Source organism: Oncorhynchus mykiss, chromosome 22 (genome assembly GCF_013265735.2).
Source record: "Oncorhynchus mykiss isolate Arlee chromosome 22, USDA_OmykA_1.1, whole genome shotgun sequence".
NCBI lineage: Eukaryota > Metazoa > Chordata > Actinopteri > Salmoniformes > Salmonidae > Oncorhynchus > Oncorhynchus mykiss.
This window is the reverse complement of record NC_048586.1, coordinates 44,574,342-44,586,798: the sequence shown is the minus strand read 5'-3', so window position 1 is coordinate 44,586,798 and position 12,457 is coordinate 44,574,342.

The following is a 12,457-nucleotide window of genomic DNA, read 5'->3' as shown; positions in this document are numbered from 1 at the left end:
TGACAGGTATATTGACAGGTATATTTACAGGTCTATTGGCAGGTATATTTACAGGTCTATTGGCAGGTATATTTACAGGTATATTGACAGGTATATTTACAGGTCTATTTACAGGTCTATTGACAGGTATATTAACAGGTATATTTACAGGCATATTTACAGGTATATTGACAGGTATATTGACAGGTATATTGACAGGTATATTTACAGGCATATTGACAGGTATATTTACAGGTATATTGACAGGTATATTGACAGGTATATTTACAGGTATATTGACAGGTATATTGACAGGTATATTTACAGGCATATTGACAGGTATATTTACAGGTATATTTACAGGTATATTTACAGGTATATTTACAGGTCTATTGACAGGTCTATTGACAGGTATATTGACAGGTATATTTACAGGCATATTGACAGGTATATTGACAGGTATATTTACAGGTATATTGACAGGCGTATTTACAGGCATATTGACAGGTATATTAACAGGTCTATTTACAGGTATATTGACAGGTATATTTAAAGGTATATTTACAGGTATATTTACAGGCATATTTACAGGTATATTTACAGGCATATTGACAGGTATATTGACAAGTATATTTACAGGTCTATTTACAGGTATATTTACAGGTATATTGACAGGTATATTTACAGGTATATTGACAGGTATATTAACAGGTATATTGACAGGTCTATTGACAGGTATATTGACAGGTATATTTACAGGCATATTGACAGGTCTATTGACAGGTATATTGACAGGTATATTTACAGGTCTATTTACAGGTCTATTGACAGGTATATTGACAGGTATATTTACAGGTCTATTGGCAGGTATATTTACAGGTCTATTGGCAGGTATATTTACAGGTATATTGACAGGTATATTTACAGGTCTATTTACAGGTCTATTGACAGGTATATTAACAGGTATATTTACAGGCATATTTACAGGTATATTGACAGGTATATTGACAGGTATATTGACAGGTATATTTACAGGCATATTGACAGGTATATTTACAGGTATATTGACAGGTATATTTACAGGTATATTGACAGGTATATTTACAGGTATATTGACAGGTATATTAACAGGTATATTGACAGGTATATTTACAGGCATATTGACAGGTATATTTACAGGTATATTTACAGGTATATTTACAGGTCTATTTACAGGTCTATTGACAGGTATATTGACAGGTATATTGACAGGTATATTTACAGGCATATTGACAGGTATATTGACAGGTATATTTACAGGTATATTGACAGGCGTATTTACAGGCATATTGACAGGTATATTAACAGGTCTATTTACAGGTATATTGACAGGTATATTTAAAGGTATATTTACAGGCATATTGACAGGTATATTTACAGGCATATTGACAGGTATATTTACAGGTCTATTTACAGGTCTATTTACAGGTATATTAACAGGTATATTTACAGGCATATTGACAGGCATATTTACAGGTATATTGACAGGTATATTGACAGGTATATTGACAGGCGTATTGACAGGTATATTGACAGGTATATTGACAGGCGTATTGACAGGTATATTGACAGGTATATTTACAGGTATATTAACAGGTATATTTACAGGCATATTGACAGGTATATTTACAGGTATATTTACAGGCATATTTACAGGTATATTTACAGGCATATTGACAGGTATATTGACAGGTATATTTACAGGTATATTGACAGGCGTATTTACAGGCATATTGACAGGTATATTAACAGGTCTATTTACAGGTATATTGACAGGTATATTTACAGGTATATTTACAGGCATATTGACAGGTATATTTACAGGCATATTGACAGGTATATTTACAGGTCTATTTACAGGTCTATTTACAGGTATATTAACAGGTATATTTACAGGCATATTGACAGGCATATTTACAGGTATATTGACAGGTATATTGACAGGTATATTGACAGGCGTATTGACAGGTATATTGACAGGTATATTGACAGGCGTATTGACAGGTATATTGACAGGTATATTTACAGGTATATTAACAGGTATATTTACAGGCATATTGACAGGTATATTTACAGGTATATTTACAGGCATATTTACAGGTATATTTACAGGCATATTGACAGGTATATTGACAGGTATATTGACAGGTATATTGACAGGTCTATTTACAGGTATATTTACAGGTATATTTACAGGCATATTGACAGGTATATTGACAGGTATATTGACATGTATATTGACAGGTATATTGACAGGTCTATTGACAGGTATATTTACAGGTATATTTACAGGCATATTTACAGGTATATTAACAGGTATATTGACAGGTCTATTTACAGGTATATTTACAGGCATATTTACAGGTATATTGACAGGTATATTGACAGGTATATTGACAGGTATATTGACAGGTGTATTGACAGGCGTATTGACAGGTGTATTGACAGGCGTATTGACAGGTATATTGACAGGTATATTTACAGGTATATTAACAGGTATATTTACAGGCATATTGACAGGTATATTTACAGGTATATTTACAGGCATATTTACAGGTATATTTACAGGCATATTGACAGGTATATTGACAGGTATATTGACAGGTATATTGACAGGTCTATTGACAGGTATATTGACAGGTCTATTGACAGGTATATTTACAGGTATATTTACAGGCATATTTACAGGTATATTAACAGGTCTATTGACAGGTCTATTTACAGGTATATTTACAGGCATATTTACAGGTATATTGACAGGTATATTGACAGGTATATTGACAGGTATATTGACAGGTCTATTGACAGGTCTATTGACAGGTATATTTACAGGTATATTTACAGGCATATTTACAGGTATATTGACAGGTATATTGACAGGTATATTGACAGGTCTATTGACAGGCGTATTTACAGGCATATTGACAGGCATATTGACAGGTCTATTGACAGGTATATTGACAGGTATAATTACAGGCATATTGACAGGTCTATTGACAGGTATATTGACAGGTATATTTACAGGTCTATTTACAGGTCTATTGACAGGTATATTGACAGGTATATTTACAGGCATATTTACAGGTATATTGACAGGTATATTGACAGGTATATTGACAGGTATATTTACAGGCATATTGACAGGTATATTTACAGGTATATTGACAGGTATATTTACAGGTATATTGACAGGTATATTTACAGGTATATTGACAGGTATATTAACAGGTATATTGACAGGTATATTTACAGGCATATTGACAGGTATATTTACAGGTATATTTACAGGTATATTTACAGGTCTATTTACAGGTCTATTGACAGGTATATTGACAGGTATATTGACAGGTATATTTACAGGCATATTGACAGGTATATTGACAGGTATATTTACAGGTATATTGACAGGCGTATTTACAGGCATATTGACAGGTATATTAACAGGTCTATTTACAGGTATATTGACAGGTATATTTAAAGGTATATTTACAGGCATATTGACAGGTATATTTACAGGCATATTGACAGGTATATTTACAGGTCTATTTACAGGTATATTAACAGGTATATTTACAGGCATATTGACAGGCATATTTACAGGTATATTGACAGGTATATTGACAGGTATATTGACAGGCGTATTGACAGGTATATTGACAGGTATATTGACAGGCGTATTGACAGGTATATTGACAGGTATATTTACAGGTATATTAACAGGTATATTTACAGGCATATTGACAGGTATATTTACAGGTATATTTACAGGCATATTTACAGGTATATTTACAGGCATATCTACAGGTATATTGACAGGTATATTTACAGGTATATTGACAGGCGTATTTACAGGCATATTGACAGGTATATTAACAGGTCTATTTACAGGTATATTGACAGGTATATTTACAGGTATATTTACAGGCATATTGACAGGTATATTTACAGGCATATTGACAGGTATATTTACAGGTCTATTTACAGGTCTATTTACAGGTATATTAACAGGTATATTTACAGGCATATTGACAGGCATATTTAAAGGTATATTGACAGGTATATTGACAGGTATATTGACAGGCGTATTGACAGGTATATTGACAGGTATATTGACAGGCGTATTGACAGGTATATTGACAGGTATATTTACAGGTATATTAACAGGTATATTTACAGGCATATTGACAGGTATATTTACAGGTATATTTACAGGCATATTTACAGGTATATTTACAGGCATATTGACAGGTATATTGACAGGTATATTGACAGGTATATTGACAGGTCTATTGACAGGTATATTTACAGGTATATTTACAGGCATATTGACAGGTATATTGACAGGTATATTGACATGTATATTGACAGGTATATTGACAGGTCTATTGACAGGTATATTTACAGGTATATTTACAGGCATATTTACAGGTATATTAACAGGTATATTGACAGGTCTATTTACAGGTATATTTACAGGCATATTTACAGGTATATTGACAGGTATATTGACAGGTATATTGACAGGCGTATTGACAGGTATATTGACAGGCGTATTGACAGGTATATTGACAGGTATATTTACAGGTATATTAACAGGTATATTTACAGGCATATTGACAGGTATATTTACAGGTATATTTACAGGCATATTTACAGGTATATTTACAGGTATATTGACAGGTATATTGACAGGTCTATTGACAGGTATATTTACAGGTATATTTACAGGCATATTGACAGGTATATTGACAGGTATATTGACATGTATATTGACAGGTATATTGACAGGTCTATTGACAGGTATATTTACAGGTATATTTACAGGCATATTTACAGGTATATTAACAGGTCTATTGACAGGTCTATTTACAGGTATATTTACAGGCATATTTACAGGTATATTGACAGGTATATTGACAGGTATATTGACAGGTATATTGACAGGTATATTGACAGGTATATTTACAGGTATATTTACAGGCATATTTACAGGTATATTGACAGGTATATTGACAGGTATATTGACAGGTCTATTGACAGGCGTATTTACAGGCATATTGACAGGCATATTTACAGGTATATTGACAGGTATATTGACAGGTCTATTGACAGGCGTATTTACAGGTCTATTGACAGGCATATTTACAGGTATATTGACAGGTATATTGACAGGTATATTTACAGGTCTATTTACAGGTCTATTTACAGGTCTATTGGCAGGTATATTAACAGGTATATTAACAGGTATATTTCCAGGTATATTTCCAGGTTTTTTTCCAGGTATTAAGAAACTTGTAGACATACACTTCACTTACAGTATTTCACTGTTAAAAAAGGGGTGTAAACCTGCAGTGTTCAATGAGCTAATTTTGCACAATAAAATGTTATGGTTATCAGAAGTATTAGATATATTATCAGTTGTATTACAGTATATTATCAGTAGTATTACAGTATATTATCAGTTGTATTACAGTATATTTTCAGTAGTATTACAGTATATTATCAGTAGTATTACAGTATATTATCAGTAGTATTACAATATATTATCACTAGTATTACAGTATATTATCGGTAGTATTACAGTATATTATCAGTAGTATTACAGTATATTATCAGTAGTATTACAGTATATTACAGTATATTATCAGAACTATTACACTATATTATCGGTAGTATTGCAGTATATTATCAGAACTATTACACTATATTATCGGCAGTATTGCAGTATATTATCGGTAGTATTGCAGTATATTATCAGTAGTATTACAGTATATTATCAGTAGTATTACACTATATTATCGGTAGTATTACAGTATATTATCATGCACATCTAAATAATAACGCCAGAGACTGCATCATAACCTGAAGTTATTTGCATATGAGAAATTCAATGTGTGTACTTGTCTAATAAAAATGAGAAAATAAAATGATGCCATTATCCAATCTCCCAAAAACAGTATAATCCTGTGGCATTTAAGAACGAAGCCAATATGATGAGCTGTAGCAATATATTCAATGAAGGTCCCGTATGATGGTGATTATTTACAACAACAGATGTAGAATCTGTAAGTCGTTATACCAACGGATAACGAAGTGTTCACTTGATAAATGTGATTCTAAATGGGCTTTCAATAAAACTACGACTGCATCGTAGCATGTAGCTTCCGTCATCCTCAAATGCCAACATTGGATTTCATTCCTAATTCAGCTGTAACCATCTCTGAATTAGTGTGATCCTAATGCAATTTGAAACGTTCTGAAAACACATGAAAAGTGTGTTAGTCACTCCATCCATTATACACAGTGGGACAACACTAAACCTTTCATAAGGAATGTGCATTCTACGTACAATAACGCATCTGAATGACAAAATCTACTAAAAATCTTTCAAGTTGGGTTTCATGTTTATTTTCAAAGATTCCTCTGTGTTTAGCTCCATGCAGTTGTTTATTTCTGGAGCTAGAACGGCTAAGAGATACATTTAAAAACAAGACTACATCACAGGGCTGCCCCTGCCTGGCCATGGAAGGGTTAGGGCTGCCTGCCTCTGCCTGGCCATGGAAGAGATAGGGCTGCCTGCCTCTGCCTGGCCATGGAAGGTTTAGGGCTGCCTGACTCTGCCTGGCCATGGAAGGGTTAGGGCTGCCTGCCTCTACCTGGCCATGGAAGGGTTAGGGCTGCCTCTGCCTGGCCATGGAAGGGTTAGGGCTGCCTCTGCCTGGCCATGGAAGGGATAGGGCTGCCTGCCTCTGCCTGGCCATGGAAGGGTTACATCTGCCTGGCCATGGAAGGGTTAGGGCTGCCTGTTTCTGCCTGGCCATGGAAGGGTTAGGGCTGCCTGTCTCTGCCTGGCCATGGAAGGGTTAGGGCTGCCTCTGCCTGGCCATGGAAGGGATAGGGCTGCCTCTGCCTTGCCATGGAAGGGATAGGGCTGCCTCTGCCTGGCCATGGAAGGGATAGGGCTGCCTGCCTCTGCCTGGCCATGGAAGGGTTACATCTGCCTGGCCATGGAAGGGTTAGGGCTGCCTCTGCCTGGCCATGGAAGGGATAGGGCTGCCTGCCTCTGCCTGGCCATGGAAGGGTTACCTCTACCTGGCCATGGAAGGGTTAGGGCTGCCTCTGCCTGGCCATGGAAGGGATAGGGCTGCCTGCCTCTGCCTGGCCATGGAAGGGTTAGGGCTGCCTGCCTCTGCCTGGACATGGAAGGGTTAGGGCTGCCTGACTCTGCCTGGCCATGGAAGGGTTAGGGCTGCTTCTGCCTGGCCATGGAAGGGTTAGGGCTGCCTGCCTCTGCCTGGCCATGGAAGGGTTAGGGCTGCCTCTGCCTGGCCATGGAAGGGTTAGGGCTGCCTGCCTCTGCCTGGCCATGGAAGGGTTAGGGCTGGCTGCCTCTACCTGGCCATGGAAAGGATAGGGCTGGCTGCCTCTCCCTGGCCATGGAAGGGTTAAGGCTGCCTGCCTCTGCCTGGCCATGGAAAGGATAGGGCTGGCTGCCTCTGCCTGGCCATGGAAGGGTTAAGGCTGCCTGCCTGCCTATGGAAAGGATAGGGCTGGCTGCCTCTGCCTGGCCATGGAAGGGATAGGGCTGGCTGCCTGCCTCTGCCTGGCCATGGAAGGATAGGGCTGGCTGCCTCTCCCTGGCCATGGAAGGGTTAAGGCTGCCTGCCTCTGCCTGGCCATGGAAAGGATAGGGCTGGCTGCCTCTGCCTGGCCATGGAAGGGTTAAGGCTGCCTGCCTCTGCCTGGCCATGGAAAGGATAGGGCTGGCTGCCTCTGCCTGGCCATGGAAGGGATAGGGCTGGCTGCCTGCCTCTGCCTGGCCATGGATGGGTTAAGGCTGCCTGCCTCTGCCTGGCCATGGAAGGGTTAAGGCTGCCTGCCTCTGCCTGGCCATAGAAAGGATAGGGCTGCCTGCCTCTGCCTGGCCATGGAAGGGATAAGGCTGACTGCCTGCCTCTGCCTGGCCATGGAAGGGTTAAGGCTGCCTGCCTCTGCCTGGCCATGGAAGGGTTAAGGCTGCCTGCCTCTGCCTGGCCATGGAAGGGTTAAGGCTGCCTGCCTCTGCCTGGCCATGGAAGGGTTAAGGCTGCCTGCCTCTGCCTGGCCATGGAAGGGATAGGGCTGCCTGCCTCTGCCTGGCCATGGAAGGGTTAGGGCTGCCTGTCTCTGCCTGGCCATGGAAGGGTTAGGGCTGCCTCTGCCTGACCATGGAAGGGTTAGGGCTGCCTCTGCCTGTCTCTGCCTGGCCATGGAAGGGTTAGGGCTGCCTGCCTCTGCCTGGCCATGGAAGGGATAGGGCTGCCTGCCTCTGCCTGGCCATGGAAGGGATAGGGCTGCCTGCCTCTGCCTGGCCATGGAAGGGATAGGGCTGCCTGCCTCTGCCTGGCCATGGAAAGGTTTGAAGTGGGTAAGTACAGAGCGCAAGTGCAGGTCTCTATCTGAGACTGGCTAGTGAGCTAAATGATTAACCGTGCCAAATAACTGCTCATTAGGAACCAGCATGTCCCATCCGGAAGATCAATGAGAGGCGCCAGCCCTCGCCTACCAGAAGAGTATGCCTCATTAGAATCGTTTTTGTCTTGGGTGCAAATGCCAACTCAGATCATCTGCTTACAGTTTGAGCCAATTCAGTATATGAAGACACACCAGCAATACTCTCTAACCCTTGTGTGTATCCACAAACAGCTAACTACAGTACAACCCAGTGATAATTCACTTTGGCTAATAAGTAGCTATTAATGAGGTGGTAAGTAGTGAAAATGTTTTTAAATGTAATCTATTACTAGAAGACAGTGTGGTTGGAAGCGCCTCTGTGGATGGAAATTCTACACTGAATGAGCAAAAGTTGCCATCTGTTATTGGTATTTGGGATTACTGCAGCGTGACAGTCACTAAATAATGCAAACTGGGAGCCTTCTGTTCATAAACAACATCCATCTATTTGTCTTATGGTCCGAGATAATGAAAGCCTGTTTTTTCTACATTTTAATAAAAACATGACAGGTCAAGTCCCAGTTAGAAAGATCAATTATGGTCAAAAATAACTAGTATTTTTGCTCAGAGACATTAATGCTCAGGTAATTATAAAATACACAACAAAATCTGTCTCCACTTCTAAACAACCTTGACAGACAGCCGTAAGGAAGTTACCACTGCTCCCCCCAGGCACCTCTGCAAGCCTTGCAAACACCCCAGCTGTCGACCGCATCACTGAAAAAATGTCCCACTTCTGCTTTAATGCGGGAAAATGATAACGCTACCTAAATAATGTGAACATCGGCGTGAACTACAACACTCTTCTCTCCGCTTGAAATAGACAGTTCAGTATTTTGTTAAAACATCATAAAAGGTCTATATTGGCCTCACCTGTTATTTAGCCTTTACCAATGGAATGAAAGTATCCTTGTTAACAATAGCCTAGATGGCTTTTAATGTATTTACTTCTATTCATTTCAAGTGATTCGCAGATGAGAAACCATCTCTATAAGAGGTCTTAATAACACCGTCCACATATCCCTTTGTTTTCTGCCTCAGTGGCTTCGTTGTTTCTGGGGTCATGTAAAAAGGGATGTAAAGATGATCCAGGGGAGATGGAGGCATGCCTGTTTACACATGGAAACAGAACAGAAGTCTATATCTGTCCGAACGATTATACGTGTGGACTCTCAGAATCAGCGGACAATTGAAAGCTAGAATGTGTGACAGAAGATAGGGGAGAGACAGACAGACGCACAGTGAAACATTCAGCACAAGCAATTGTCATTCTCCAGCAACCCTGTTCAAAACAGAACATTTTGAGTTGTTTGATGGTCATTTCATAGTTGAGTGTTGTTACTAGTGTAATAAGTGTTACTGCAGATATATAACAGGTATAAAAGTTACCTGTCAAACAGTCAAATTACATTTACCTTGTCATCATCCCTGTGTGATGTGTTGATGTGTCCTATGATCTCCTCTGTAGCACATAGACAAACACACTCAAAGGTGGGCGTGCTCTTGCTCTCTCGCTCTCACTCCCCCCCACCCCTCCCTCTCTCTCTGATAGGCATCTGGGATATTGACTTTCTCTCAATGCTCAGCAACATATCCAATGATTCCCTTTCCCCAAGGAACTTGAACTTCATCCGAGTTACTCATGGAGGGTAAAACTGTGATACCTGCATGCCGCGCTTAAAACAACTGTTAACTCGGAACTGCAAAATCTGATTTTAGTGAGTTCGAAACAACTGAGAACTTGGGCAAACGAGCTACGACTGGGAGAATACGTTTTTAATTTTCATTCCGGAACTCGGGCCTCTTTCTAGAACTACGACCTGAAGATCACTGACGTCATTATAATTCTACCTTTTTTTTCTCTCTCTCTTGAGTTCCCAGTTGTCTTGAAAACACCATAAATCCAGAGAATGGCAGACTTTGATGACAAAATTTGCCCACGAAGGACCACCGCGCCACCTTCCTGTTCAAGTGAGCACAACAAGTGAGTCCAAAAATGTATTGTATGCTGCTGCATAAATGATGTAATATGCCAGGGAGATATATATACTGTAGCTAACAAAGTAATACTAAGGTTATGTTGTGTAGTAAGCTGTTAGTAGCCCAAATACCTCACCCTAATCATTTTGCCAACTCTTCTGACTTGGTGGTAGCCTATAACCTGTTTTTGAGAAATGTAAACATTGAATATTGTAAGAGCTTACATTGTCTGCTTATATGCCCCCTTTATTTTTCCTACAGTTCTGACTTGGTGTCTGAATGGCCCATGTTCTGAATTATGTCACTGTACATTTCAAAAGTGCTGAACAAATAGTTTTACTGACTATGTCTGTCCTAGCTCGCTCATTAATGTCTTAATCTAAATTACGGATTGCCTCTTAGCTGCTTGTCGTCCCCTTATGCCATAGTTTGTACATCTCAATTGTCAGTAGAAACCACATTTGTTTAAGCAAGTCAGCTGTTTTTCTAAAGGCAGTAAATGAGGCTGAATTAACTGTTTCGCTGCCAGACAAGGCTCCGCTGATAGCCAGGTGTAGCAGTGGTAAGGTGTTGGGACAGCTTTATGTAGGCCCTAACAGTTTGTGGGCACCATTTGTCACCGTTACAGTGTAATTAATGTGTTGTTTAGTATTGTGTAGTGGCTTTGCTCACATGCATCCCACAATGCGTTGTTTTGTTTACCCCACCAAGATTTAATTGCTAAAAACGCCACTGAAAATGAAAAGTAGGTATGAATGCTGATTGCCAGCAGCTGCTGCTGGCTGATTGTGAGTAGATTTAAATTAAATAAAAAACATCCCTTCTCAGAAGCACAAATTATCGAAAGCTGATTTACAGGACTAGCATACTATATTTTACATTTTGATTGTTTTTATTTTACACATAATTTGGTTGAAATGACATTACCCCGCGTGGGCACCAGTGAAAATGGTTGGCTTTCGGTTTCCGCCTCTGACCGTTCCTATTCCAACTCTTTTAGCCTCTTTCTGACATAAAGGTGAAATCCTGGTAGAGGCTATTCCTTGGCAGATCGCTCCTGATGACCCGGATGGAATTATGTGATCCGTCCTTAACCCACAGGATGTCCCACCCAGTAGACTACTTCAAAACTGGTGAAAGTCCTCAATGGCACTACCCATGCTAGAACGGGCTTTCGGACACTAGTGTCCTTTATCTAGCTCTATCGTTTGGCCATTCCATTCAAGTTTGTTTGACTTTCTCCCATGTAACAACCCATGGATTGAGAAACTCTGTTGGCCACTTCCCATTTGGTTATGAACACATGGTAAAGGTGGAATTTACTTGAACATCCCTTCAACTGGTAATTAATTACTAGTTGGGAACTGGTCTAGTTGGAACTAGGAAACTGAAATTTCAGACTTCCTAATGGGTTGTAGTTTTACACGTGTCACACAATATGCCATTCAATCAGTTAGCAAGTTAAACATTTCAGAGTTCCCTAGTTCCAACTAGTACATGAATGCAGCATACCATCCCTGAGCACCAACTCCCACATGCTGACGTCACCTAAATAAATGACCTTGATAAGAGCATTTTTGGCAGTTAAATACAACAAAACGCAATCTATATCGTTTTTGAAGCATGATTGCTGTACTTTCAGTCTATGGTTGACGGAACTTGGCCATTAGCCAATCTGGTTTCTCAACACGTTCAAAGCAAGTAAATGCATCCAACAGGTATGTGATTTCACAACTGGTAATTTCCACCTTCCCAATTGGTTATGAATGCAGCATTACTCTCTCACATACTCTCATGGCATGACAAGGTCATTCAAGTGACCTTCTGAAACACTTCCATTTTGATGTATGAACTAACAAACATTCACAGGGGCCTTACGATTCAAACGGAATAATTCCGCTGCGTACCTCAGACTGCCATCGTTGAAGTAGTTTTGTGGTGACGTCAAGTCATCAGCGATGGGATC